Raw genomic sequence first — 25,637 nt, 5'->3', positions numbered from 1 at the left:
CGCCCCCCAGTGATGAAAAGCACAGCAGCTTCTCCGGTCACTCTCTTTCCCCTCCCCCCTCCCACGATGTAAAGCACAGCAGCTTCTCCGGTCACACTCTTCCCCCCCCCCCCCACCCCCCTCCGCGATGAAAAGCACAGCAGCTTCTCCGGTCACACTCTTCCCCCCCTCCCCCCCCACCCCACTCCGCGATGAAAAGCACAGCAGCTTCTCCGGTCACTCCCCTCCGCGATGAAACGCGCAGATCCAGCAGCTGCAACTTCTCCGGTCCACAAGCTCGCACTTCGCACTTCTCCGGTGAGTCTTCCCACCCCTATCCCAGGCCGAATCGCCTCACACACAGGCCGGCCCGCTGCCTTTCCCCGGCAGACTTTAAAGATAAGGTAGGATTTATTACTTTTTTTAAATTGTATTTTATTAGTTTGAGCTTTTCCTTAATGTTTGCTGCTTGGTTGTTGCGGTCCTCTCCAGTTCCCTTCCCTCCCCTATCCCTGCCCTAAAGTCTGCTGAATGTGCACTGCTTTTTTTTTTTAAACTGCCCGCAAGGTTTTTCAGAGCTGGCCACATACGCTGACCCAAGTGGATTTGGAGTATGTTTTTGCTGGCCAAAGTGGCATAAATGGCCAAAACTGTCCTAAGTGTCTGGGAACACCCCATTTTGAAATAAAAAACTGACTTAAAAAAAATTGGTACCTAACTTACTTACTCTGGAGCAAATTTTGGGGGAAAAATGACATTTTCTAACTTACGCCAGAAAAAACTTATTCCAAAAAAAGAAGTCATGGCCAATGTTGGGCCCTATATCTCTCTGCAGCCTCTTTGCATCTTGCTCACAGCTTACTTTCCCACCTAACTTTGTATCATCAGCAAACTTGGATACGTTACACTCAGTCCCTTCATCTAAGTCATTAATGTAGATTGAAAATAACTGTTGACCAAGCACTGATCATTGCAGTACCCCACTAGTTAACACCGGTCAACCCGAAAAAGTCCCATTTATTCCTACTCTCTTGTTTTCTGACCATTAACCAATCCTCAATCCATGCCAATATATTACTCCCAATCCCATGAATCCTAATTTTGTGCAATAACCTCTTGTGTGGAACCTTATCGAATGCTTTTTGAAAATCCAAATACACTACATCCACTGGTTCCCCCTTAACCATCCTACTAGTTACATCTTCAGAAAACTCTTAACAGATTTGTCAAACATAATTTGCCATTCATAAAACCATGTTGACTCTGCCTCATTATATTACAATTTTCTAAGTACCATGTTGCCATGTCCCTAATAATAGATTCTAGTATTTTGCCGACTACTGATTAGGCTAACTGACCGATAGTTCCCTGTTTTTTCTCTTCCCCCTTTCTTAAATTGCGGGGATATCGCAATTGTGTGGGACAGGCTCAATGGACCAAATAGTCTTTACCTGTCCGTAATTGTTCATATGTTCATAACTGCTGCCTTAACCCTCTCCCACCTCTCCATTTCTCTCTCCACTTTAAACATCATCTCAAAACCCATCTTTTACACCAGGTGTTCGATTCCCTCTATTATTTCTTCCACCATGGCTTGCTGTCCATTCCTTTATCTATTTCATTTTTCTCCCCTTTCTCCGAAGCTTTTTGTGATATTTTCTACATTAAAGGCAAGTTATTGCTGCTACAGGGTGAAATTAAATTTGACTACACATACGGTCCTATAAAATGGACAAATTAAAAAATACCATTGCACATGAATCGAGAAACTAAGGATGTTGTTATGCTACAGATACCGCTCTCAAACCAGCATCTAAAAGACAAAGGGCAGGGCTAGCAGACCCAAGTTACACTCCTGTTTACATGTACAGAGCTCGGCTTGTTGGCATCCAAATGCCGGCCAACTTTTAATGTTAGGAGAGAGCTAAAGGGATAAATGAAGGGTTGGATTTTGCACAGGACTTCGTGATGGTGGCCTCAAAGCTCTTTTGTGCAGTTGCGCTTTAGGTGACCCAACATCTGAGCTACAGTGCATTGTCGATTGGCGAGTGGTGCCAGAGGACTGGAGGATTGCAAATGTTACAGCCCTATTCAAAAATGGAGAGAGGGATAAACCCAGTAATTACAGACCAGTCAGCCCGACGGCAGTGATGGGGAAACTTTTAAAGACAATAATCTGTGCAAAATTAATTGACGCTTGAAAAAGCGTGAGCTAATAAATGAAAGCCAGCATGGATTTGTTAAAGGCAAATCATGTTTGAATAACTGGATTTGAGTTCTTTGATGAAGTAATGGAGAGGGTTCATAAGAGTAGTGCGGCTGATGATGTGTATATGGATTTTCAAAACGAGTTTAATAAAGCACCACATAGCTGACTTGCTAGCAAAATTGAACCCCATGGGATTAAAGGGGCACTGGAAGCATGGATACAAAATTGGATAAGGGACAGAAAGCAGAGAGTAATGGTGAACGGTTGTTTTTCAGATTGGAGGGAAGTATATATTGGTGTTCCCCAGGGGTCAGTATCAGGATTACTGCTCTTTTTGATATATATTATTGAGCTGGATTTTGGTGTACAGGGCATCATTTCAAATTTGCAGATGACACAAAACTTAGAAATGTAGTAAACAGTGAGGAGAATAGTAACAGACTTCAGGAAGCCATGGGCAGACTGGTGAAATGGCCACAGAGATAAAATTTAATTCAGAGAATTGTGAAATGATACACTTTGGTAAGAAGAATGAGGGGAGGCAATATGAACTAAATGGCACAATTTTTAAAAGGGAGTTCAGGAACAGAGCGAGCTGGGGGTGTACATACACAAATCTTTGAAGGTGACCGGATAAGTTGAGAAGGCTGTTTGCAAAGGCATATGAGATCTTTGGTTTTATAAATAGACACAGAGTACATAAACAAGAAAGTTATGTTAAACCTTTAAAAATCAGTTGGTTAGACCCCAGATGGAGTATTGTGTTCAATTCTGGGCACCACATTTTAGGAAGGATGTCAAGGCCTTAGAGAGGGTGCAGAGCAGATTTATTAAAATGGTACCAGAGACATGGGGCTTCAGTTATGTGGAGAGGCTAGAGAAGCTGGGATTATTCTCCTTAGAGCTAGAGCAGAGAAGTTTCAGGGGAAATTTGATAGAGGTGGTTAAAATCATGAAGGGTTTTGTCAGAGTAAATAAGGAGTAAATGTTTCCAGTGGTAGAAGGGTCTGTAACTTGAGGACACAGATTTAAGGTAATTGACAAACATAGAAAATAGGTGCAGGAGTAGGCCATTCGGCCCTTCGAGACTGCACCACCATTCCATTAAGATCATGGCTGATCATTCACCTCAGTACCCCTTTCCTGCTTTATCTCCATACCCCTTGATCCCTTTAGCAGTAAGGGCCATATCAAACTTCCTCTTCAATATATCCAACGAACTGCCATCAACAACTCTCTGCGGTAGAGAATTCCACAGGCTAACAGCTCTGAGTGAGGAAGTTTCTCCTCACCTAGGTCCTAAATGGCTTACCCCTTATCCTTAGACTGTGTCCCCTGATTCAGGACTTCCCCAACATTGGGAACATTCTTCCTGCATCTAACCTGACCAGTCCCGTCAGAATTTGTTATGTTTCTAAACTCCAGTGAATACAAGCCCAGTCGATCCATTCTCTCCTCATATGTCAGTCCTGCCATCCCGGGAAGGTCTGGTGAACCTTCGCTGCAATCCCTCAATAGCAAGAATGTCCTTACCCAGATTAGGAGACCAAAACTGAACACAATAGTCCAGTTGAGGCCTCACCAAGGCCCTGTACAAATGCAGTAAGACCTCCCTGCTTCTATGCTCAAATCCCCTAGCTATAAAGGCCAACATGCCATTTGCTTTCATCGCCTGCTGTACCTGCATGCCAACTTTCAATGACTGATGTACCATGACACCCAGGTCTCGTTGCACCTCCCCTTTTCCTAATCTGCCGCCATTCAGATAATATTCTGCCTTTGTGTTTTTGCCACCAAAGTGGATAACCTCACATTTCTCTACATTATATTGCATCTGCCATGCATTTGCCCACTCACCTAACCTGTCCAAGTAACCCTGCAGCCTCTTAGCATCCTCCTCACAGCTCACACTGCCACCCAGCTTAGTGTCATCTGCAAACTTGGAGATATTACACTCAATTCCTTCATCTAAATTATTCATGTATATTGTAAATAGCTGGGGTCCCAGCACTGAGCCCTGGCGGCACCCCACTAGTCATTGCCTGACATTCTGGAAAGGACCCGTTTATCCCGACTATCTGCTTCCTGTCTGCCAACCAGTTCTCTATCCACGTCAATACATTACCCCCAATACCATGTGCTTTAATTTTGCACACCAATCTCTTGTGTGGGACCTTGTCAAAAGCCTTTTGAAAGTCCAAATACACCACATCCACTAGTTCTCCCTTGTCCACTCTACTAGTTACATCCTCAAAAAATTCTAGAAGATTTGTCAAGCATGATTTCCCTTTCATAAATCCATGCTTACTTGGACCGATCCTGTCACTGCTTTCCAAATGCGCTATTTCATCTTTTATAATTGATTCCAACATTTTCCTCACTACTGATGTCAGGCTAACTGGTCTATAATTCCCCGTTTTCTCTCGCCGTCCTTTTTTAAAAAAGTGGCGTTGCATTAGCTACCCTCCAGTCCATAGGAACTGATTCAGTGTTGATAAGACTTTTGGAAAATGACCACCAATGCATCCACTATTTCTAGGACCACTTCCTTAAGTACTCTGGGATGCAGACTCTCCGGCCCTGGAAATTTAGCGGCCTTCAATCTCATCAATTTCCCCAACACAATTTCCTAACTAATAAGGATTTTCTTCAGTTCCTCCTTCTCACTAGACCCTCGGTCCCCTAGTATTTCCGGAAGGTTATTTGTGTCAAAAGCAGAAGTAACAAGGAAAAAAAAAATTATGCAGCGAGTTGTGATGATCTGGAATGCACTGCCTGAAAGCATGGTAGAAGCAGATTCATTAGTAACTTTCAAAAGGAATTGGATAAATACCTGAAGGTGAAAAATGTTCAGGTCTATGGGGAAAGAGCGGGTGAGTGGGACTAATTGGTTAGCTCTTTCAAGGAGCCGGCACAGACACTATGGGCTAAACAGTGTCCTTCTGTGCTGTATTATATTACGAAAACCATTGGTGCACATCATGCGTAGCTTGGCCAAGTTCAATAATGATGTGCTAGTTCCTTTTTTTTTTAAAGCGCAAAAATGACAGATGCGCAATGCTATTTTCAGTTGCCTTCTCACAAAAAAAACACTTGCCTCCTACATGATACCATCATAGGCAGTCCCTCGAAGCGAGGATGACTTGCTTACACGCCAAAAAGGAATGAATTCACAGGTGTTTCAATGAAGGACCTAATATTCCAGGTCCCGAACTACATCGTGAAGAGTGGGGGGGGGGGAAGAACGTGGGGTGGCTGTTGCACACCAGCCACCACATGATACAGCTGATGTCTGATTGACCCTACAACATTTTGAAGTATTTTTATTTGAGGCTGTGTTACTTCCTCTTTGTCCCTTCTGGGTCATACAGCATCTCCAGCTCAAACATCCACTGCCAATGCTGCTCTTAGTCATCATAGGCAGTCCCTCAAAATCAAGGAAGACTTGCTTCCACCCAAAGTGAGTTCTTAGGTAACTGTACAGTCCAACACGGGAATTACAGTCTCTGTTACATGTGGGACAGACAGTCGTTGAAGGAAAGGGTGGGTGGGGGAGTCTAGTTTGCTGCACGCTCCTTCCGCTGCCTGCGCTTGCTTTCTGCATGCTCTCGGTGATGACTCGAGGTGCTCAGTGCCCTCCCGGATACTCTTCCTCCACTTAGGGCGCTCTTTGGCCAGGGACTCCCAGGTGTCGGTGGGGATGTTGCACTTTATCAAGGAGGCTTTAAGGATGTCCTTGAAACGTTCCCTCTGCCCACCTGGGAATCGCCTGCCGTGTAGGAGTTCCAAGTAGACCGCTTGCTTTGGGAGTCTTGTGTCGGGCATGTGGACAATGTGGTCCGCCCAACAGAGCTGGTCGAGTGTGGCCAGTGCTTCGATGCTGCGGATGTTGATCTGATCGAAGACACCGACGTTGATGGATCTATCCTCCCAGGGGATTTGCAGGATCTTGCAGAGACATCGTTGGTGGAATTTCTCCAGCAATTTGAAGTGTCTACTGTATATGGTCCACGTCTCTGAGCCATACAGGAAGGCAGGTATCACTCTTAGTAGCCATAGAACTAAATACACTAACAGCACAGAAGGATGACCATTATGCTCATCAATTAAAAACTATTTCCAATGCTTAGCATTCTCCCCATAGACCTGTACCACCACCTGCTTCAAATATCTTTCCAACTTAAAAAAAAATGCAACAGTCTTACCTCAGCTACTATTATGACAAAGCATTCTGTGCTCCAACTATTAGCTATGGTAAACTGTGGCAGAGTCAGCATGGATTTATGAAGGGGAAGTCATGTTTGACAAATTTTCTGGAGTTCTTTGAGGATGTAACGAACAGGGTGGATAAAGGGGAACCAATGGATGCGGTGTATTTGGACTTCCAGAAGGCATTTGACAAGGTGTCACATAAAAGATTACTGCACAAGATAAAAGTTCACGGGGTTGGGGGTAATATATTAGCATGGATAGAGGATTGGCTAACTAACAGAAAACTTAAGAGTTGGGATAAATGGTTCATTCTCTGGTTGGCAACCGGTAACTAGTGGGGTGCCGCAGGGATCAGTGCTGGGACCCCAACTATTTACAATCTATATTAACGACTTGGAAGAAGGGACTGAGTGTAACGTAGCCAAGTTTGCTGACGATACAAAGATGGGAGGAAAAGCAGTGTGTGAGGAGGACAAAAAAAATCTGCAAAAGGACAGACAGGCTAAGTGAGTGGGTAAAAATTTGGCAGACGGAGTATAATGTTGGAAAGTGTGAAGTCGTGCACTTTGGCCGAAAAAAAATCGAAGAGCAAGTTATTATTTAAATGGACAAAGATTGCAAAATACCGCAGTACAGCGGGACCTGGGGGTACTTGTGCATGAAACACTAAAGGATAGTATGCAGGTACAGCAAGTGATCAGGAAGGCCAATGGTATCTTGGCCTTTATTGCAAAGGGGATGGAGTATGAAAGTATCGCTGAGGCCACACCTGGTATACTGCATGCAGTTTTGGTTTCCATATTTACAAAAGGATATACTTGCTTTGGAGGCAGTTCAGAGAAGGTTCACTAGGTTGGTTCCAGGGATGAGGAGGTTGACTTATGAGGAAAGGTTGAGTAAGTTGGGCCTCTACTCATTGGAGTTCAGAAGAATGAGAGGTGATCTTATCGAAACGTATAAGATTATGAGGGTGCTTAACAAGGTGGATGCAGAGAGGATGTTTCCACTGATGGGGGAGACTAGCACTAGAGTGCACGATCTTAGAATAAGGGGCAGCCCATTTAAAACAGAGATGAGGAGGAATTTCTTCTCTCAGAGGGTTGTAAATCTGTGGAATTTGCTGCCTCGGAGAGCTGTGGAAGCTGGGACATTGAAAACGTTTACGACAGAAATAGACAGTTTCTTGAGCGATAAGGGGATAAGGGGAGCGGGCAGGGAAGTGGTGCTGAGCCCATGATCAGATCAGCCATGATCTTATTGAATGGCGGAGCAGGCTCGAGGGGCCGTATGGCCTACTCCTGTTCCTATTTCTTATGTTCTTATGTTCTTATTCCACATTCCCAACATATGGAAGGAAATTTCACCTAACCCTTCTCGACACTCACTATCAATTTTAAATGGCCCCTCATCACTGACTTCCCAACCAGAGGTAGAGGTGGTGTTGAGTCCCTGCGAGCAGTATGTGCAACAGAGCAACTCTCTGGAGCTTGGGGAAACTTGTATTGGATAATCGGAATGACTCTTTGCACTTGCTGCCAACTGAAGAGTTCTACTGCACTGCTTTCTTCCTGTTCTCTGCCCACAAAGCAGTACATTTACAGCAAGTATAAGCAGAAGTAACTGTTCAGCCTGTTAATTCAATGTACATTTGAGATGAATGGGACTGAGTGGGGTAAGTGGCTTTTTGTACTTGTCCCAAAATATATTGAGATAATGCACGCTGTTCAAGGGAGACCTTGAAAACCCCTGATGAGGGTGCTGTTGCAAGCCAGTGAAGCCTCCTCATCCAATTTCTTATATTGTTCTCTATAAATTACCGTGGCTCAGTTGGTAGCACCTTCACTTCTGAGTCAGAAGATTATGGGTTCAAGGCCCACTCCAGATATTAAGCACAAAGAAATTTAGGCCGACACTCAAGTGCAGTACAGAGGGAGTGCTGCAGTCTCACGGATGAGACATTAAACCATTAAGATCTGCCCTCAGATCCTATGGCACTATTTTGAAGGCGGCGACCAATATTAACCCTCAATCAACATCACAAACAGATAATCTGGTCATTATCACTTTGCTATTTTTGGAGCTTGTTGTGCGCAAATTGGCTGACACATTTCCTTCATTCTAACATTGACTACACTTCACAAAGCACTTCATTGGCTGTAAAACGCTTGGGACGTCCAGTGGTCGTGAATGGCGCTATATCAATGCAAGCCTTTATTTTTCTTGTTCACTTTCCTTGCCACCCCTCAAGTGTGCCTGGCTGCTATATGTTGCCTTCCCATTGCAACATAGCTGAGGTGATGAGCTGAGCAGAAGTGATGAAACAGAAGCTACCGTACACTTTAACAGAGGGATCTTTCTCCAATGTTCACGGCACCAAGCAGTGTTAAAATTTTATTCAGTGACAATTTGGTATCTAAACTTCGTTTTTATTTTTGTGAGCATAGAATAAAAAGGGGAATGGCCACATGCATTTTCTTGGCAAGTATAGAGTTATCTGATCCCCGATGGTCTGTTACGAGTCTCCAGTTAAGTTCAGCTAACTGCACACTGACTAGCGACTAAACTTAAAACCTGCCTGGTGGGTTGATACCATGCTGACATGACACATTTACCCACGGAGTCAGAGGGATTATTATAAAATGCTATCTCTTTATCATCATCATAGGCGGTCCCAAGAACGAGGATGACTTGCTTCCACACTAAAAGGAATGAGTTCGCAGATATTTCAATGAAGGACCCGATATTCCAGTCCTGAACTCAAGGGGTGGGTGTATTTTTTAAACGTGTGGTGATTGTTGCACATCAGACCGAGGACTTGACAGAGCTAGGTCTTTATCCAGTGGCAAGGGTCAACTAGGACGACTGGAGACCTGCTCTGCTGTACGGATTTAGTGCGCGCACATATCACAGTGCTGCCCCTGGGCCCTTGACTCTTCTGGGCCCCCTACCCAATTTTCCGCACCTCCGCCACAATCTCTCGCTGTTCCTCTGCCGCAATCTCCCGTCGCTCCTCCACCACAATCTCCCGCCGCTTCTCCGCACCAAACATTTGCCGCACCTCCGCCGCGATCACTCGCCGAATCTCAGCCACGATCCCTCACCACTCCTCCGCCCCGATCATCTGCCGCATTTCTGCCTCGATCATTCGTCACACCTCCGCCTCGATCTCTTGCCACTCATCCGCCCCTATCTTCCCGCTCCTCTGTTGTACCCGAGCCCCGCCGATGTTCCTACCCACGCTCCAAACGGTGACCTGGGTTTTGATGACATCATCCAGTCGTCCACCTCGAAGCAGTCGCTTACTTGGAGCAGCTCGCGCTGGAAGTTATAATGGCATGCTCCAGCTCTTTTATCCTACTGACCGGTGGTGGTGTCCTCTCGCAGGTCGGGGTGGCACACAATGTTGCAGGGGCCCCCGCTCCAGCTCTTTTATCCTCCTAGGAGGATATCTCTCTGACACTTTGTCTGACCCATATAGTCAAGAGTTTGCAATAAAAGGTCAGCCTCCTTTTGGTACAGCGTATTCAGACAGTAAATGCCACAGACTCTACATGGTCAACTAATTGCTCCTTTCAAAGCCTTTGGTTTTATTGAAGAAACAAAGTATTCATTATGAAGTTGTTTTTCATTTTCTGATTCAATTAAACTAAAGCCCAAAATGGACACAACACAAAAACATGTGTGATCACAGACAGAAAAATAACATTATCATGCACTACCACAGGGACACCAGACAGTACTTGCACTATCTACTGCTCAATTCTTCCTTAGTTTATGTCATTTCTGAAACAGAATCTTTTCATCTTTGGGAGCTAAATCAATCTAACTCGCCACCTCTTCCCCATCAATGACTGTGATGATGATCAGGCAAAACAAAATGCCATTTTCTTTAAATATTCGAGACGTGGGCATGATTGGCAAGGATGCCATTTATTGCCCATCCCTAGTTGGCCTGGAGAAGGTGGTGGTGGATCTTCTTCTCGAACAACTACAGTTTGTGTGGTGATGGTTTGACCCAGCGACGATGAAGCAACGACGATGTATGTCCAAGTCAGGATGGTGTGTGACTTGGAAGGGAACTTGGAGTCGATGGTGTTCCCATTCACCTGCTGCACTTTTCCGTCAAGGTGGTGAAGGTCACGGGTGCAAGAAGTGCTACCGAAGAAGCCTGGGTAAATTGCTGTAGTACCTCCTGTAGATAGTACACACTGCAGTCACAGTATGGTGGTGATTGAGGGGGGTGGATGTTTAGGCTAGTGAATGAAGTGCCAATAAAGCAGCCTGCTTTGTCCTGTATGGCGTTGAGCTTCGAGTATTATTACAGCTGCACCCACCCAGGCAAGTGGAGAGTATTCTATCACACTTTGGACTTGTGCCTTGTAGGTGGTAGGAAGGCTTTGGGGAGTGAGGAAGCGCGTCACTTGCTGCAGAATACCCAGCCTCTGACCTGCTCTAGTAGCTACGGCATTTATGTGGTTGATCCAGTTGAGTTTCTGGTCAATGGTGACCCCCCGGATGTTGATGGTGGAGAACCTGATGATGGTAATGCCATTGAATGTCATGGGGAGGGGGTTAGACTCTCCCTAGCTGGAGATGGTCATTGCCTGGCACACTCAGACATGATGGTGGTCAGCTTGCGTTAAAGCACAGTAATTGGATCTTGACCACCTCTCTCACAGCACTGGTACCAGAAGACAACCAAATCTGATGCCCTATTTTTTGGGGCGCTCACCCCTACTACATTGTCAATGGGTTTCATGGGCTAAGTGTCCAAAATGAAAATAACACTAATGCAGGCACCAGTTCCATTCGAGATGAAGGTTTAATTATATTGTCGGTGTCACATAGCTGAGCCTCCGCATTGTACTTTTCCGTCAAGGTGGTGAAGGTCACGGGTGCAAGAAGTGCTACCGAAGAAGCCTGGGTAAATTGCTGTAGTACCTCCTGTAGATAGTATACACTGCAGTCACAGTATGGTGGTGATTGAGGGGGGTGGATGTTTAGGCTAGTGAATGAAATGAAAAAAGCCCAGCGGGAGATCGAGAGCCAGCGGCAGTTGGTGAGAGGGGAGCGAGCTATCAAAAGCCCAGCGGGAGATCGAGAGCCAGCGGAAGTTGGTGAGAGGGGAGCGACCTATCAAAAGCCCAGCGGGAGATCGAGAGCCAGCGGAAGTTGGTGAGAGGGGAGCGACCTATCAAAAGCCCAGCGGGAGATCGAGAGCCAGCGGCAGTTGGTGAGAGGCGGGAGCGGTCTATAAAGGCCCAGCGGGAGATCGAGAGCCAGCGGCAGTTGGTGAGAGGGGAGCTACCTATCAAAGGCCCAGCGGGAGATCGAGAGCCAGCGGCAGTTGGTGAGAGGGGAGCGACCTATAAAGGCCCAGCGGGAGATCGAGAGCCAGCGGCAGTTGGTGAGAGGGGAGCGGCCTATAAAAAGCCCAGCGGGAGATCGAGAGTCAGTGGCAGTTGGCGAGAGGTGGGAGCAGTGTCGGAGCGGCCTATAAAAGGCATAGCGGGAGATCGAGAGTCAGCGGCAGTTGGCGAGAGGTGGGAGCAGTGTCGGAGCGGCCTATAAAAGGCGTACCGGTGCAGCTACAGCGGGAGAGAAAGCAAAATAGAAGTAGAAAGTAATCAAAAAGTGACGTCACAGCCAATGGGGTAAGTGATTGGCTGGTGATTGGTGAGTAGCTTTTCTTTTATTTTTTATATCAGTAAGTGAACTGTAACATTGTTATTACCAATTTAAGGGTATCTAAGGGTTAAGACATGGCAGGAGAGCTCGGTCACGTGATATGCTCCTCCTGTACAATGTGGGAACTCGGGGACACTTCCGGTGTCCCTGGGCACTACGTGTGTGGGAAGTGTATCCGCCTCGAGCTCTTGACGGTCCGCGTTGCGGAATTGGAGCTGAGGGTGGATTCACTCTGGAGCATCCACGATGCTGAGAATGACGTGAGTATCACGTGTAGTGAGTTGGTCTTACCGCAGGAGATGGGTCCACAGCCAGATAGGGAATGGAAGACCAGCAGGAAGAGCAGTGCAAGAAAGATAGTGCAGGGGTCCCCTGTGGTCATCCCCCTGCAAAACAGATACACTGCTTTGAGTACTGTTGGGAGGATGACTCATCAGGGGAGGGCAGCAGCAGCCAAGTTCATGGCACCGTGGGTGGCTCTGCTGCAAAGGAGGGCAGGAAAAAGATTGGGAGCGCGATAGTGATAGGGGATTCGATGGTGAGGGGAATAGATAGGCGTTTCTGCGGACGCAACCAAGACTCCAGGATGGTATGTTGCCTCCCTGGTGCAAGGGTCAAGGATGTCTCGGAGCGGGTGCAGGACATTCTGAAATGGGAGGGAGAACAGCCAGTTGTCGTGGTGCACATTGGTACCAACGACATAGGTAAAAAAAGGGATGAGGTCCTACGAAAAGAATTTAAGGAGCTAGGAGCTAAATTAAAAAGTAGGACCTCAAAAGTAGTAATCTCAGGATTACTACCAGTGCCACGTGCTAGTCAGAGTAGGAATCGCAGGATAGCACAGATGAATACATGGCTTGAGCAGTGGTGCAGCAGGGAGGGATTCAAATTCTTGGGGCATTGGAACCGGTTCTGGGGGAGGTGGGACCAGTACAAACCGGACGGTCTGCACCTGGGCAGGACCGGAACCAATGTCCTAGGGGGAGTGTTTGCTAGTGCTGTTGGGGAGGAGTTAAACTAATATTTCAGGGGGATGGGAACCTATGCAGGGAGACAGAGGGAGACAAAAATGAGGCAAAAGGAAAAGACAGAAAGGAGATGAGGAAAAGTGGAGGGCAGAGAAACCCAAGGCAAAGAACAAAAAGGGCCACTGTACAGCAAAATTCTAGAAGGACAAAGGGTGTTAAAAAAGCAAGCCTAAAGGCTTTGTGTCTTAATGCAAGGAGTATCCGCAATAAGGTGGATGAATTAACTGTGCAAATAGATGTTAACAAATATGATGTGATTGGGATTACGGAGACGTGGCTCCAGGATGATCAGGGCTGGGAACTCAACATCCAGGGATATTCAACATTCAGGAAGGATAGAATAAAAGGAAAAGGAGGTGGGGTAGCATTGCTGGTTAAAGAGGAGATTAATGCAATAGTTAGGAAAGACATTAGTTTGGATGATGTGGAATCTATATGGGTAGAGCTGCAGAACACTAAAGGGCAAAAATCGTTAGTGGGAGTTGTGTACAGACCTCCAAACAGTAGTAGTGATGTTGGGGAGGGCATCAAACAGGAAATTAGGAGTGCATGCAATAAAGGTGCAGCAGTTATAATGGGTGACTTTAATATGCACATAGATTGGGCTAGCCAAACTGGAAGCAATACAGTGGAGGAGGATTTCCTAGAGTGCATAAGGGATGGTTTTCTAGACCAATATGTCGAGGATGCACATAGATTGGGCTAGCCAAACTGGAAGCAATACGGTGGAGGAGGATTTCCTGGAGTGCATAAGGGATGGTTTTCTAGACCAATATGTCGAGGAACCAACAAGGGGGGAGGCCATCTTAGACTGGGTGTTGTGTAATGAGAGAGGATTAATTAGCAATCTCATTGTGCGAGGCCCCTTGGGGAAGAGTGACCATAATATGGTGGAATTCTGCATTAGGATAGAGAATGAAACAGTTAATTCAGAGACCATGGTCCAGAACTTAAAGAAGGGTAACTTTGAAGGTATGAGGCATGAATTGGCTAAGATAGATTGGCTAATGATACTTAAGGGGTTGACTGTGGATGGGCAATGGCAGACATTTAGAGACCGCATGGATGAATTACAACAATTGTACATTCCTGTCTGGCGTAAAAATAAAAAAGGGAAGGTGGCTCAACCGTGGCTATCTAGGGAAATCAGGGATAGTATTAAAGCCAAGGAAGTGGCATACAAATTGGCCAGAAATAGCAGCGAACCTGGGGACTGGGAGAAATTTAGAACTCAGCAGAGGAGGACAAAGGGTTTGATTAGGGCAGGGAAAATGGAGTACGAGAAGAAGCTTGCAGGGAACATTAAGGCAGATTGCAAAAGTTTCTATAGGTATGTAAAGAGAAAAAGGTTAGTAAAGACAAACGTGGTCCCCTGCAGTCAGAATCAGGGGAAGTCATAACGGGGAACAAAGAAATGGCAGACCAATTGAACAAGTACTTTGGTTCAGTATTCACAAAGGAGGATACAAACAACCTTCCGGATATAAAAGTGGTCAGAGGGTCTAGTAAGGAGGAGGAACTGAGGGAAATTTTTATTAGTCGGGAAATTGATGGGATTGAAGGCCGATAAATCCCCAGGGCCTGATGGACTGCAACCAGAGTACTTAAGGAGGTGGCCTTGGAAATATCGGATGCATTGACAGTCATTTTCCAACATTCCATTGACTCTGGATCAGTTCCTATGGAGTGGAGGGTAGCCAATGTAACCCCACTTTTTAAAAAAGGAGGGAGAGAGAAAGCAGGGAATTATAGACCGGTCAGCCTGACCTCAGTAGTGGGTAAAATGATGGAATCAATTATTAAGGATGTCATAGCAGCGCATTTGGAAAATGGTGACATGATAGGTCCAAGTCAGCATGGATTTGTAAAAGGGAGATCATGCTTGACAAATCTTCTGGAATTTTTTGAGGATGTTTCCAATAAAGTGGACAAAGGAGTACCAGTTGATGTGGTATATTTGGACTTTCAGAAGGCTTTCGACAAGGTCCCACACAAGAGATTAATGTGCAAAGTTAAAGCACATGGGATTGGGGGTAGTGTGCTGACGTGGATTGAGAACTGGTTGTCAGACAGGAAGCAAAGAGTAGGAGTAAATGGGTACTTTTCGGAATGGCAGGCAGTGACTAGTGGGGTACCGCAGGGTTCTGTGCTGGGGCCCCAGCTGTTTACATTGTACATTAATGATTTAGACGAGGGGATTAAATGTAGTATCTCCAAATTTGCGGATGACACTAAGTTGGGTGGCAGTGTGAGCTGCGAGGAGGAAGCTATGAGGCTGCAGAGTGACTTGGATAGGTTAGGTGAGTGGGCAAATGCGTGGCAGATGAAGTATAATGTGGATAAATGTGAGGTTATCCACTTTGGTGGTAAAAACAGAGAGACAGACTATTATCTGAATGGTGACAGATTAGGAAAAGGGAAGGTGCAACGAGACCTGGGTGTCATGGTACATCAGTCATTGAAGGTTGACATGCAGGTACAGCAGGCGGTTAAGAAAGCAAATGGCATGTTGGCCTTCATAGCGAGGGGATTTGAGTACAGGGGCAGGGAGGTGTTGCTACAGTTGTACAGGGCCTTGGTGAGGCCACACCTGGAGTATTGTGTACAGTTTTGGTCTCCTAACTTGAGGAAGGACATTCTTCCTATTGAGGGAGTGCAGCGAAGATTCACCAGACTGACCTATCAAGAAAGACTGGATCAACTGGGCTTGTATTCACTGGAGTTCAGAAGAGTGAGAGGGGACCTCATAGAAACGTTTAAAATTCTGACGGGTTTGGACAAGTTGGATGCAGGAAAAATGTTCCCAATGTTGGGGAAGTCCAGAACCAGGGGTCACAGTCTAAGGATAAGGGGTAAGCCATTTAGGACCGAGATAAGGAGAAACTTCTTCACCCAGAGAGTGGTGAACCTGTGGAATTCTCTACCACAGAAAGTAGTTGAGGCCAATTCACTAAATATATTCAAAAGGGAGTTAGATGAAGTCCTTACTGCTCGGGGGATCAAGGGGTATGGCGTGAAAGCAGGAAGTGGGTACTGAAGTTTCATGTTCAGCCATGAACTCATTGAATGGCGGTGCAGGCTCGAAGGGCTGAATGGCCTGCTCCTGCACCTATTTTCTATGTTTCTATGTACACAACCTCTGTTACTTAAATGAGATGTTGATGCAGGCACCAAGTACAAACAGGAACATTTTCCATTCCAGTGTCACTCCCTTCAACAGGCAACAGCATCAGAGATCACCTGCAATGCACTGTTGCTACATGCTCCACATCACAGCCTATAGCTTTCTGTATTCCCATCCCAGTGCCCAGTGCTCTTCTCTTCGATAAATGTTCAAAATCACAGACACAAAAGTGACAATGTTATTACGTTGCTTTACTAACCGGCACTTTTAGATTCACCCTTCCTAGGCAATTTTTTTCCCTCCACCATAGGGGGGAGGGCGCTAACGTAGCACAATGACGTTTTCGCCCGGGGCAGGGGTTCGCTACCGTCTCCCGTAAAATTGTCCCAGAGGTTTGGAGGGCGCTGTTCTGGCAGCAGCGCGCCCCGCAATTAGTGCCCCGGGTCGGCACGCAACCGGCGATGACGTCATCACCATGTGCGCCGACCCCTCACCGGCCTGCGCCAACCCCGTTCTGGCCCGCGAGGCTAGTGCGGGCGGTCGACAACGCCAGCTTCTCGGGTCGCAAAGCTGGCAGACATCCGCCACCGGGGCACCCCTTAAAGGCAAGGCTTTGGTCGGCTCGATAATGGCAGCCCTCGCATCGACCAGGCCATCATTTTGCAGCCCGGCACTCTGTTTTGGGTGCCGGGCTGCTGGTCCGGTCGATCATGTCCCTGGTGGCCACTAAAGGTCCTGCAGAGTGCGCAGCAACCCCTTCTGAGGGGTGTACGACCCAATTCCGCGTCGGGGGCGCGACTTCTGGGCCAGGCGCAGTAAGTACCGGCCCCGGAAGATTGCCAGACCCTGTCGGGGCGAGGGCAATTTCCAGCCCATTGACCTTCGTGGTAGAGTTCTACGGGCAACAGTCACTCTTCATACTTTGTCCAAGTGGTCAGGTTCACATGAAGGCCTGGCCAGTGTGCAATAGCTGATTTTCCACAGGTTTACTTTCTGGCTAATTATATACACTCTAACCCAGAGGGTGTCGAGTCCAAATTTGCACTCCTACCAAAATAGAAAACTGGCCGGCCCACCAACTCAGAAGGAAGACAGAAGATGGAAAATGAAAGATGGGAGCACGTATCTGCTGGTACTCAAGTTTTCCCTTTCGGAAGCCCCACAAACTACTGCCATCTCTCCAAACACCCAACTGCTATTGAAGCACAAATGAATACTAAATTTGAAAATAATGCCCTGTGCTTTAGCAATATCTATTCATTTAATTGAAAATGGAAAAGCTATTAGCCGTACAGCTATCTGACCAGGTCCTATACTCCTTTAACCACTACCAGCCCCCAAACTTTATTCGCTACTCTCTATGAACTAGATCATATATTCACATAATTATTACATAGAATTACATAGGATATACAGCACAGAAACAGGCAATTTGGCCTAACCAGTCTATGCCGGCGTTTATATTCCACTTGAGCCTCCTCCAGTGTTTCCTCATCTAAATCTATTTGCATTACCCCCGGTTTCTTTTTCCCTCATATGCTTGTCTCGCCTCCCCTTAAATGCATCTTTACTATTCGCAACCATGTGGTAGCCAATTCCACAATCTCACCACTCTTTTGGGTAAAGCAGTGTCTTCTAAATTCCCTATTGGATTTCTTGGTGACTATCTTATATTGATGGCCTCTAGTTATGCTCTTCCCCACAAGTGGAAACATTCTCTCTGTATCCATTCTATCAAAACCTTTCATAATTTTGAAGACCTCTATTAGGTCACCCATCTGCCTTCTTTTTTTTTTGAGAGAAAAGAGACCCAGCCTGTTCATCCTTTCCTGATATGTATACCCTCACATTTCTGGTAACATCCTTGTAAATATTCTCTGCACCCTCTCCACTGCCTCTATATCCTTTTTAAAATATGGCGACCAGAATTGTACGCAGTACTCCAAGTGTGGTCTAACCAAGGCTCGATACAGGTTTAGCATAACTTCCCTACTTTTCACTTCTATAGACAAGACATCTGGTTTCCCCATGGAACAGTCATTTTTGGTGTCCACCTACATGCACATTTGGGCTGCCACCTTCCAGTCCCATTCAGTAACCATCTCTTTTTCTTTGGCCACTTCATCTACACTTTCCATTTCTCGATCTTACTGCATCATGTCCCAAATCACCCACCACCACTCTGCTGCTGGCCCCCTTTCTTACTACCACTCTTAGACTGAGTCCCTTCCCAGGCAGTCCCCATGACTTCCCTTCTCTCTAAGCTTGGCATCATCCACAATGCCCACCATGGCTCCCACCAATGGCACTACTAAAGCAGCAACCCACATCATCTCATTGCCCAATCATCACAAATCCCATCCATCTCCCTCTTTGGGAGTTGACCTCTTTAAACTCCGTCATAGTCTCTCACCAGCACCTTCTCCGGATCTCCTAAGGCCCATTTGCACCATATCACCCGTCAAAATGTTCATGCTCTTAAAAGTTATTGAGATTGCTTCAGTCAATTATATCTCTGCCGTATCCCCAATTCTAACCATTCATGTGGCTCACAGTGTCAGGTCCCATTTTAACCTGTCCCTATCCCGTCCTTCCTTTTTGACTTCTAATTTCTTTCACTTTTTGACCACTCCTCTTTCAAATTTATTGTCTATTATTCTTCCTAGTCCCCTAGAAAGCTCACCCCTTTTCCCAGTTAGCTTCAAAGAGTGGCTCCTCATCCCCAGTGATATCACGCTTCACTTAAATGACCTTATTTCCCTGCACTACAGTCCTCACCCTTCACATCAATTCCCCCACCCACATCCAACACTCAATCTTCATTATCTTGCAAGGTCTTGCCACCTGCGAGGTTCTATAACTAATAAGGCCAACTCTGATCATTTCCTTGCTTCCCTCAACATCACCGTCTCCCCGCCAGTCTTCCACCATTTATCATCACCTTCTGTCCTGGAAAAAACTACAATTCAGCTCCCTCCCAACACTCTTTCAAATGCTTAACTTCCTCTTCACTGGCCCTCCACGAGACTACTGATGCTGTTCCTGGCTCAACAACACTCTAGTATCTGCCTTTGCCACCTTCACCCGCTTCAAGCTGCTCACTGTTTGACTGGTATGTCCCACCTTTGCATCCTTGAATCTGAGGGCCATAGGTTTTAGTGCTTAACTGGCCTAGTCACTCACCACCAGATCTAGTTGGATTACCTCACACACCACTATTATGGCCAAATATACTAGAAGTAGGATTATCCTGGACTCCTCTTTTTGACAGCAGTCTCCTCCAACCCCACTTCTCTGCTCTTTCATCCCTCACCTCTGACATCAAGTTAAAGGGGATGAATAGAAGTGAAACTGAGTACGTGAAGAGCTGGAAAAAGACTTCAAAGGATTGTCAAAGGCTGAAGCCCTTTTTGACTTTTGAGCAAGTAAACAGCAACAGTGATGGCAATGGAGGAGCAAAGAGGCGAAATTTGAATTTGGGAGTTTGAAAGGGTGTTGGCTAGGTAGCTGGGTGATGGTAGAGTGGTGAGAGGAAGATGTAAATGTTGAAGGAAACAAGGAAGTGAACAAGAGTTGGTATTATTAATGATTAAAACCTTCTCCAACTGATCAGCAAGACTGACTACAGTAGGAGCCATCCATAAGTCACCTTTCTTTTGCTAGTCTATTTCCCCAAACAGTACTGTAAAACATACCAAGATTATTAATAAACAAGTATTAAATATCCTCAATACTCTTTATACATTTGTGATGATGATGGATGATCCTTCACTGGTACGGTGTCTGAAGAGTTTCCTATGCTACAACACACAAATAATGCAATCTCCCAACACGTTTAGCTGTCAGGCAAGTCACACTATAGCAATGCCTCACGAGCAAAAACCATTTGGCCAGATCCCAAGCAGTACATTACATCAATGACCTACTGTACTGAAAGTATTTTTTTTTAAACATTGAATTTCTGTACTTGATTAGTTACAAACTAAACACAGAGGCAGCATACTATGCAGTCTCTAGCTGGGTAGGAGGGGCAGGAGGAGAGCAAGAGAGAGTGAGGGGAGGATTAAACAGTGGTTATTTAAAGAAACTCAAGTCAGACATCATGGCTATCTTGAGAACAAGTTAGAGCTTAGTACATTAAAGAAACATGTTTAAATAAATGCAATGGTCTGGATAAAGACAACATTATTTGCAGAAGTGTCACATATACACTGCAGGGTAATGTAACAGACTATGGAGGATCCTGTGGTTCAACAATGTTCTTTTAAGTAGAGGATTCCGTGGTCGCTTCCTGATAAGTTTATTCCACATTTTATGGTTTAATTGCATAACTCCATCCCGTGAACACACCCAATATGACTCTTACCCAATACAGCAAAATGTTTCTCCTCTTCTCCCATGCCCCCATCTTCAACCAGTTCTCATCATCTGTCTTAATCCTTACCCAATTCAAATCCGTTATACAAAGAATGCAAGAGTAAGGGTGGAGACAGATTTGGTTGAGTTAGAAGGGAAAGCTTGCATGGAGATTTTGTTGGTGGAGCTGGGAAAGAATTATACCGAGAGCACATAAGTTCAATCAAAGTTCAGTTGCATTACTTTTATGATGTCATGCTTTCTTGCCACTTTGAGCTATATCCTCTTGTCAGTGATTTCAATTTTTCTTCTCTAAATTATAAAACTATTACATTTGGTCCAATGTACAAATCTATTCAAGTCTATTTTAAGAGCATGATCTAAAAACACATGAGCTACTGGTTTACTAATGTATCAATATGTTCTTGTTTTAGCAAATGTAACCTCACTATTTAAGAAAGGAGCGAGAGAGAAAACAGGGAACTACAGACCAGTTAGCCTGACATTAGTAGTAGGAAAAATGCTAGAATCGATTATTAAGGACGTAGTAACAGGGCACTTAGAAAAGGATAAGAAGATTGGGCAGAGTCAACACGGATTTATGAAAGTTAATCGTGTTTGACAAATCAAGAGTTTTTTGAGGTTGCAACTAGCGGAATAGATGAGGGGGAACCAGTGGAGGTGGTGTATTTGGATATTCAGAAGGCATTCAATAAGGTGCCACACAAGAAGTTATTAAACAAATTTAGCGTTCGTAGGATTGGGAGTAATACATGTTCATGGATTGAGGATTGGTTAATGGACAGAAAAAAGAGAGTAGGAATAAACGGGCAATTTTCAGTTGGCAGGCTGTAACTAGTGGGGTTCCGCGAAGATCAGTGCTTGGGCTTCAGCTATTCACAATCTATATCAATGATTTGGATGAATGTAAGTTATGAGGAGGATGCAAATAGGCATCAAGGGGATATAGACAGGCGAAGTGAGTGGGCAAGAACATGGCAAATGGAATATAATGAAGAAAGTGAAGTTATCCATGTTGGTAGGAAAAATAGAAAAGCAGAGTATTATTTAAATGGTGAGAGATTGGGAAATGTTGATGTTCAGAGGGAACTGGGTGTCCATATACACGAATCACTGAAAGTTAACAAGAAGGTACAAGCAAGAAATTAAGAAAGCAAATGTAATGTCTGCCTTTATTACAAGAGGATATGAGTATAAGAGTAAAGACATCTTACTGCAGTCTACAGTGAGACCACACCTGGAATATTGTGTAGAGTTTTGGTCTCCTTGCCGAAGGAAATGTGAACAGTGGCAATTATTTCTTTGGGGGTCAAGGGAAAGGGAAAGGTGAATAGGGACAGAATAAAAGGGGGGGGGGGGGGGAGGGAAATCCCTAACTTAGTATTCCAAGAACATAGAAACTTAGAAAATAGGTGCAGGAGTAGGCCACTCACCCCCGAGCCTGCACCACCATTTAGTAAGATCATGGCTGATCATTCACCTCAGTACCCCTTTCCTGCTTTCTCTCCATACCCCTTGATCCCTTTAGCCGTAAGAGCCATATCTAACTCCCTCTTGAATATTTCCAATGAACTGGCATCAACAACGCTCTGCGGTAGAGAATGCCACAGGTTAACAACTCTCTGAGTGAAGAAGTTTCTCCTCATCTCAGTCTTAAATGGCTTACCCCTTATCCTTAGACTGTGTCCCCTAGTTCTGGACTTCCCCAACACCGGGAACATTCTTCCTGCATTTAACCTGCCCAGTCTCGTCAGAATTTTGTATGTTTCTATGAGATACCCTCGCATCCTTCTAAACTCCAGTGAATACAGGCCCAATCTCTCCTCATATGTCAGTCCAGCCATCCCAGGAATCAGTGTGGTGAACCTTCGCTGCACTCCCTCAATAGCAAGAACATCCTTCCTCAGATTAGGAGACCAAAACTGAACACAATATTCCAGGTGAGGCCTCACCAAGACCCTGTACAACTGCAGTTAGACCTCACCAGCTCCTATACTCAAATCCCCTACCATTGAAGGCCAACATACCATTCGCCTTTTTCACCGCCTGCTGTACCTGCATGCCAACTTTCAATGACTGATGTACCATGACCCCCAGGTCTCGTTGCACCTTCCCTTTTCCTAATCTGCTGCCATTCAGATAATATTCTGCCTTTGTGTTTTTGCCACCAAAGTGGATAACCTCACATTTATCCACATTATACTGCATCTGCCATGCATTTGCCCACTCACCTAACCTGTCCAAGTCAACCTGCAGCCTCTTAGCGTCCTCCTCACAGCTCACACCGCCACCCAGTTTAGTGTCATCTGCAAACTTGGAGATATTGCACTCAATTTCTTCATCTAAATCATTAATGTATATTGTAAATAGCTGGGGTCCCAGCACTAAGCCCCGCGGCATTCCATTAGTCACTGCCTGCCATTCTGAAAAGGACCAGTTTATCCCAACTCTCTGCTCCCTCTCTATCCACATCAGTAAATTACCCCCAATACCATGTGCTTTAATTTTGCACACCAATCTCTTGTGTGGGACCTTGTCAAAAGCCTTTTGAAAGTCCAAATACACCACATCCACTGGTTCTCCCTTGTCCACTCTACTAGTTACATCCTCAAAAAATTCTAGAAGATTTGTGAAGCATGATTTCCCTTTCATAAATCCATGCTGACTTGGACCAATCCTGTCACTGCTTTCCAAATGCGCTGCTATTTCATCTTTAATAATTGATTCCAACATTTTTCCCCACTACTGATGTCAGGTTAACCGGTCTATAATTACCAGTTTTCTCTCTCCCTCCTTTTTTAAAAAGTGGTGTTACATTAGCCACCCTCCAGTCCATAGGAACTGATCCAGAGTCGATAGATTGTTGGAAAATGATCACCAATGCATCCACTATTTCTAGGGCCACTTCCTTAAGTACTTTGGGATGCAGATTATCAGGCCCCGGAGATTTATCAGCCTTCAATCCCATCAATTTCCCCAACACAATTTCCCGCCTAATAAGGATATTCTTCAGTTCCACCTTCTCACGAGATCCTCAGTCCCCTAGTACTTCCGAAAGGTTATTTGTGTCTTCCTTCGTGAAGACAGAACCAAGGTACTTGTTCAACTGGTCTGCCATTTCTTTGTTCCCCATTATAAATTCACCTGAATCTGACTACAAGGGACCTATGTTTGTCTTCACTAATCTTTTTCTCTTCACATATCTATAGAAGCTTTTGCAGTCAGTTTTTATGTTCCCAGCAAGCTTCCTCTCATACTCTATTTTCCCCCTCCTAATTAAACCCTTTGTCCTCCTCTGCTGAATTCTAAATTTCTCCTAGTCCTCAGATTTGCTGCTTTTACTGGCCAATTTATATGCCTCATACTTGGATTTAACACTATCCTTAATTTCCCTTGTTAGCCATGGTTGAGCCACCTTCCCCGTTTATTTTTACTCTAGACAGGGATGTACAATTGTTGAAGCTCATCCATGTGATCTTTAAATGTTTGCCATTGCCTATCCACCGTGAACCCTTTAAGTATCATTTGCCAGTCTATTCTAGCCAATTTACGTCTCATACCATCGAAATTACCTTCCCTTAAGTTCAGGACCCTAGTCTCTGATTTAACTGTGTCACTCTCCATCTTAAAGAATTCTACCATATTATGATCACTCTTCCCCAAGGGGCCTCGCACAACAAGATTGCTAACTAGTCCTTTTGCATTACACATCACCCAGTCTAGGATGGCCAGCCCTCTAGTTGGTTCCTCGACATACTGGTCGAGAAAACCATCCCTAATACACTCCAGGAAATCCTCCTCCACCGTATTGCTGCCAGTTTGGTTAGCCCAATCTATATGTAGATTGAAGTTGCCCATGATAACTGCTGTACCTTTATTGCACGCATCCCCAATTTCCTGTTTGATGCTGTCTCTAACCGCACTACTACTGTTTGGTGGTCTGTACACAACTCCCACCAGCGTTTTCTGCCCTTTGGTATTCCGCAGCTCCACCCATACAGATTCCACATCATCCCAGCTAATGTCCTTCCTTACTATTGTGTTAATTTCCTCTTTAACCAGCAATGCTACCCCACCTCCTTTTCCTTTCTGTCTATCCTTCCTGAATGTTGAATACCGCTGGATGTTGAGTTCCCGGCCTTGGTCACCCTGGAGTCGTGTTTCCGTGATTATATCATATTCATTAATTGCTGCCTGTGCAGTTAATTCGTCCACCTTATTATGAATACTCCTCGCATTGAGCACAGAGCCTTCAGACTTGTCTTTTCAACACACTTTGCCCTTTTACAATTTTGCTGTAATATGGCCCTTTTTGATTTTTGCCTTGGGTTTCTCCGCCCTCCACTTTTACTTTTGTTCTTTCTATCTTTTGCTTCTGCTCTCATTCTATTTCCCTCTGTCTCCCTGCATAGGTTCACATCCCCCTGCTATATTAGTTTAACCCCTCCCCAACAGCACTAGCAAACACTCCCCCTCGGACATTGGTTCCGGTCCTGCCCAGGTACAGACCGTCCGGTTTGTACTTGTGACTGGCTACCTTTGTATAAGCGTAGGAATATGCAGGCTCCACCTTGAGGTAATTAAAGTACTCGCCTATTACCAAATGTCTCAATCCATTAGCAGCAATGTTCCCTCTAATTTTTTTTTGGTGCGTGGCCCCTTTTAAGGGCTGCGCGGCACATTCAAATTTCTACGCATGCGCGGTTGTCCAATTTAAAATGATGAGCGGCCTGGGTGAGACCATTAGATTGCTGCGAGCCTGTGCAACTTAATAACATTGATTACCAGATATTCAGACATTCCAAGTTGCCCGGGTCTGCACAAATGAACTGGCACTTGTTTCTGCAGTCATTTTTTGCTGAACGGTCCTCATGAATGCATGTTAGCTGGTTTTGGTATGTTGGAGGGTTACCCTTTGGGTGTTAAATCTAAACTTAAAGACATGCCTTTGAAGGTTCCCACATTCCATTAACTGCACATTACATTAGCAGTCAACCTTCTATCAAAGTTGCAGTCTGCA

The 25,637-nt window shown here is 45.2% G+C and overlaps 1 protein-coding gene across 1 annotated transcript in view; it reads right to left on the bottom strand.

Moving 5' to 3' along the window:
- The window catches only part of LOC139264363 (protein Jumonji-like), a 447,980-nt gene that overhangs the window by 103,455 nt on the left and 318,888 nt on the right, over positions 1-25,637 (bottom strand). The window lies entirely within an intron of this gene.

The sequence above is a fragment of the Pristiophorus japonicus genome, chromosome 5 (assembly GCF_044704955.1).
Source record: "Pristiophorus japonicus isolate sPriJap1 chromosome 5, sPriJap1.hap1, whole genome shotgun sequence".
NCBI classification, from domain to species: domain Eukaryota; kingdom Metazoa; phylum Chordata; class Chondrichthyes; family Pristiophoridae; genus Pristiophorus; species Pristiophorus japonicus.
Note: the sequence above shows the minus strand (reverse complement) of the source record. Positions and strands in the feature narration are given on the sequence as shown.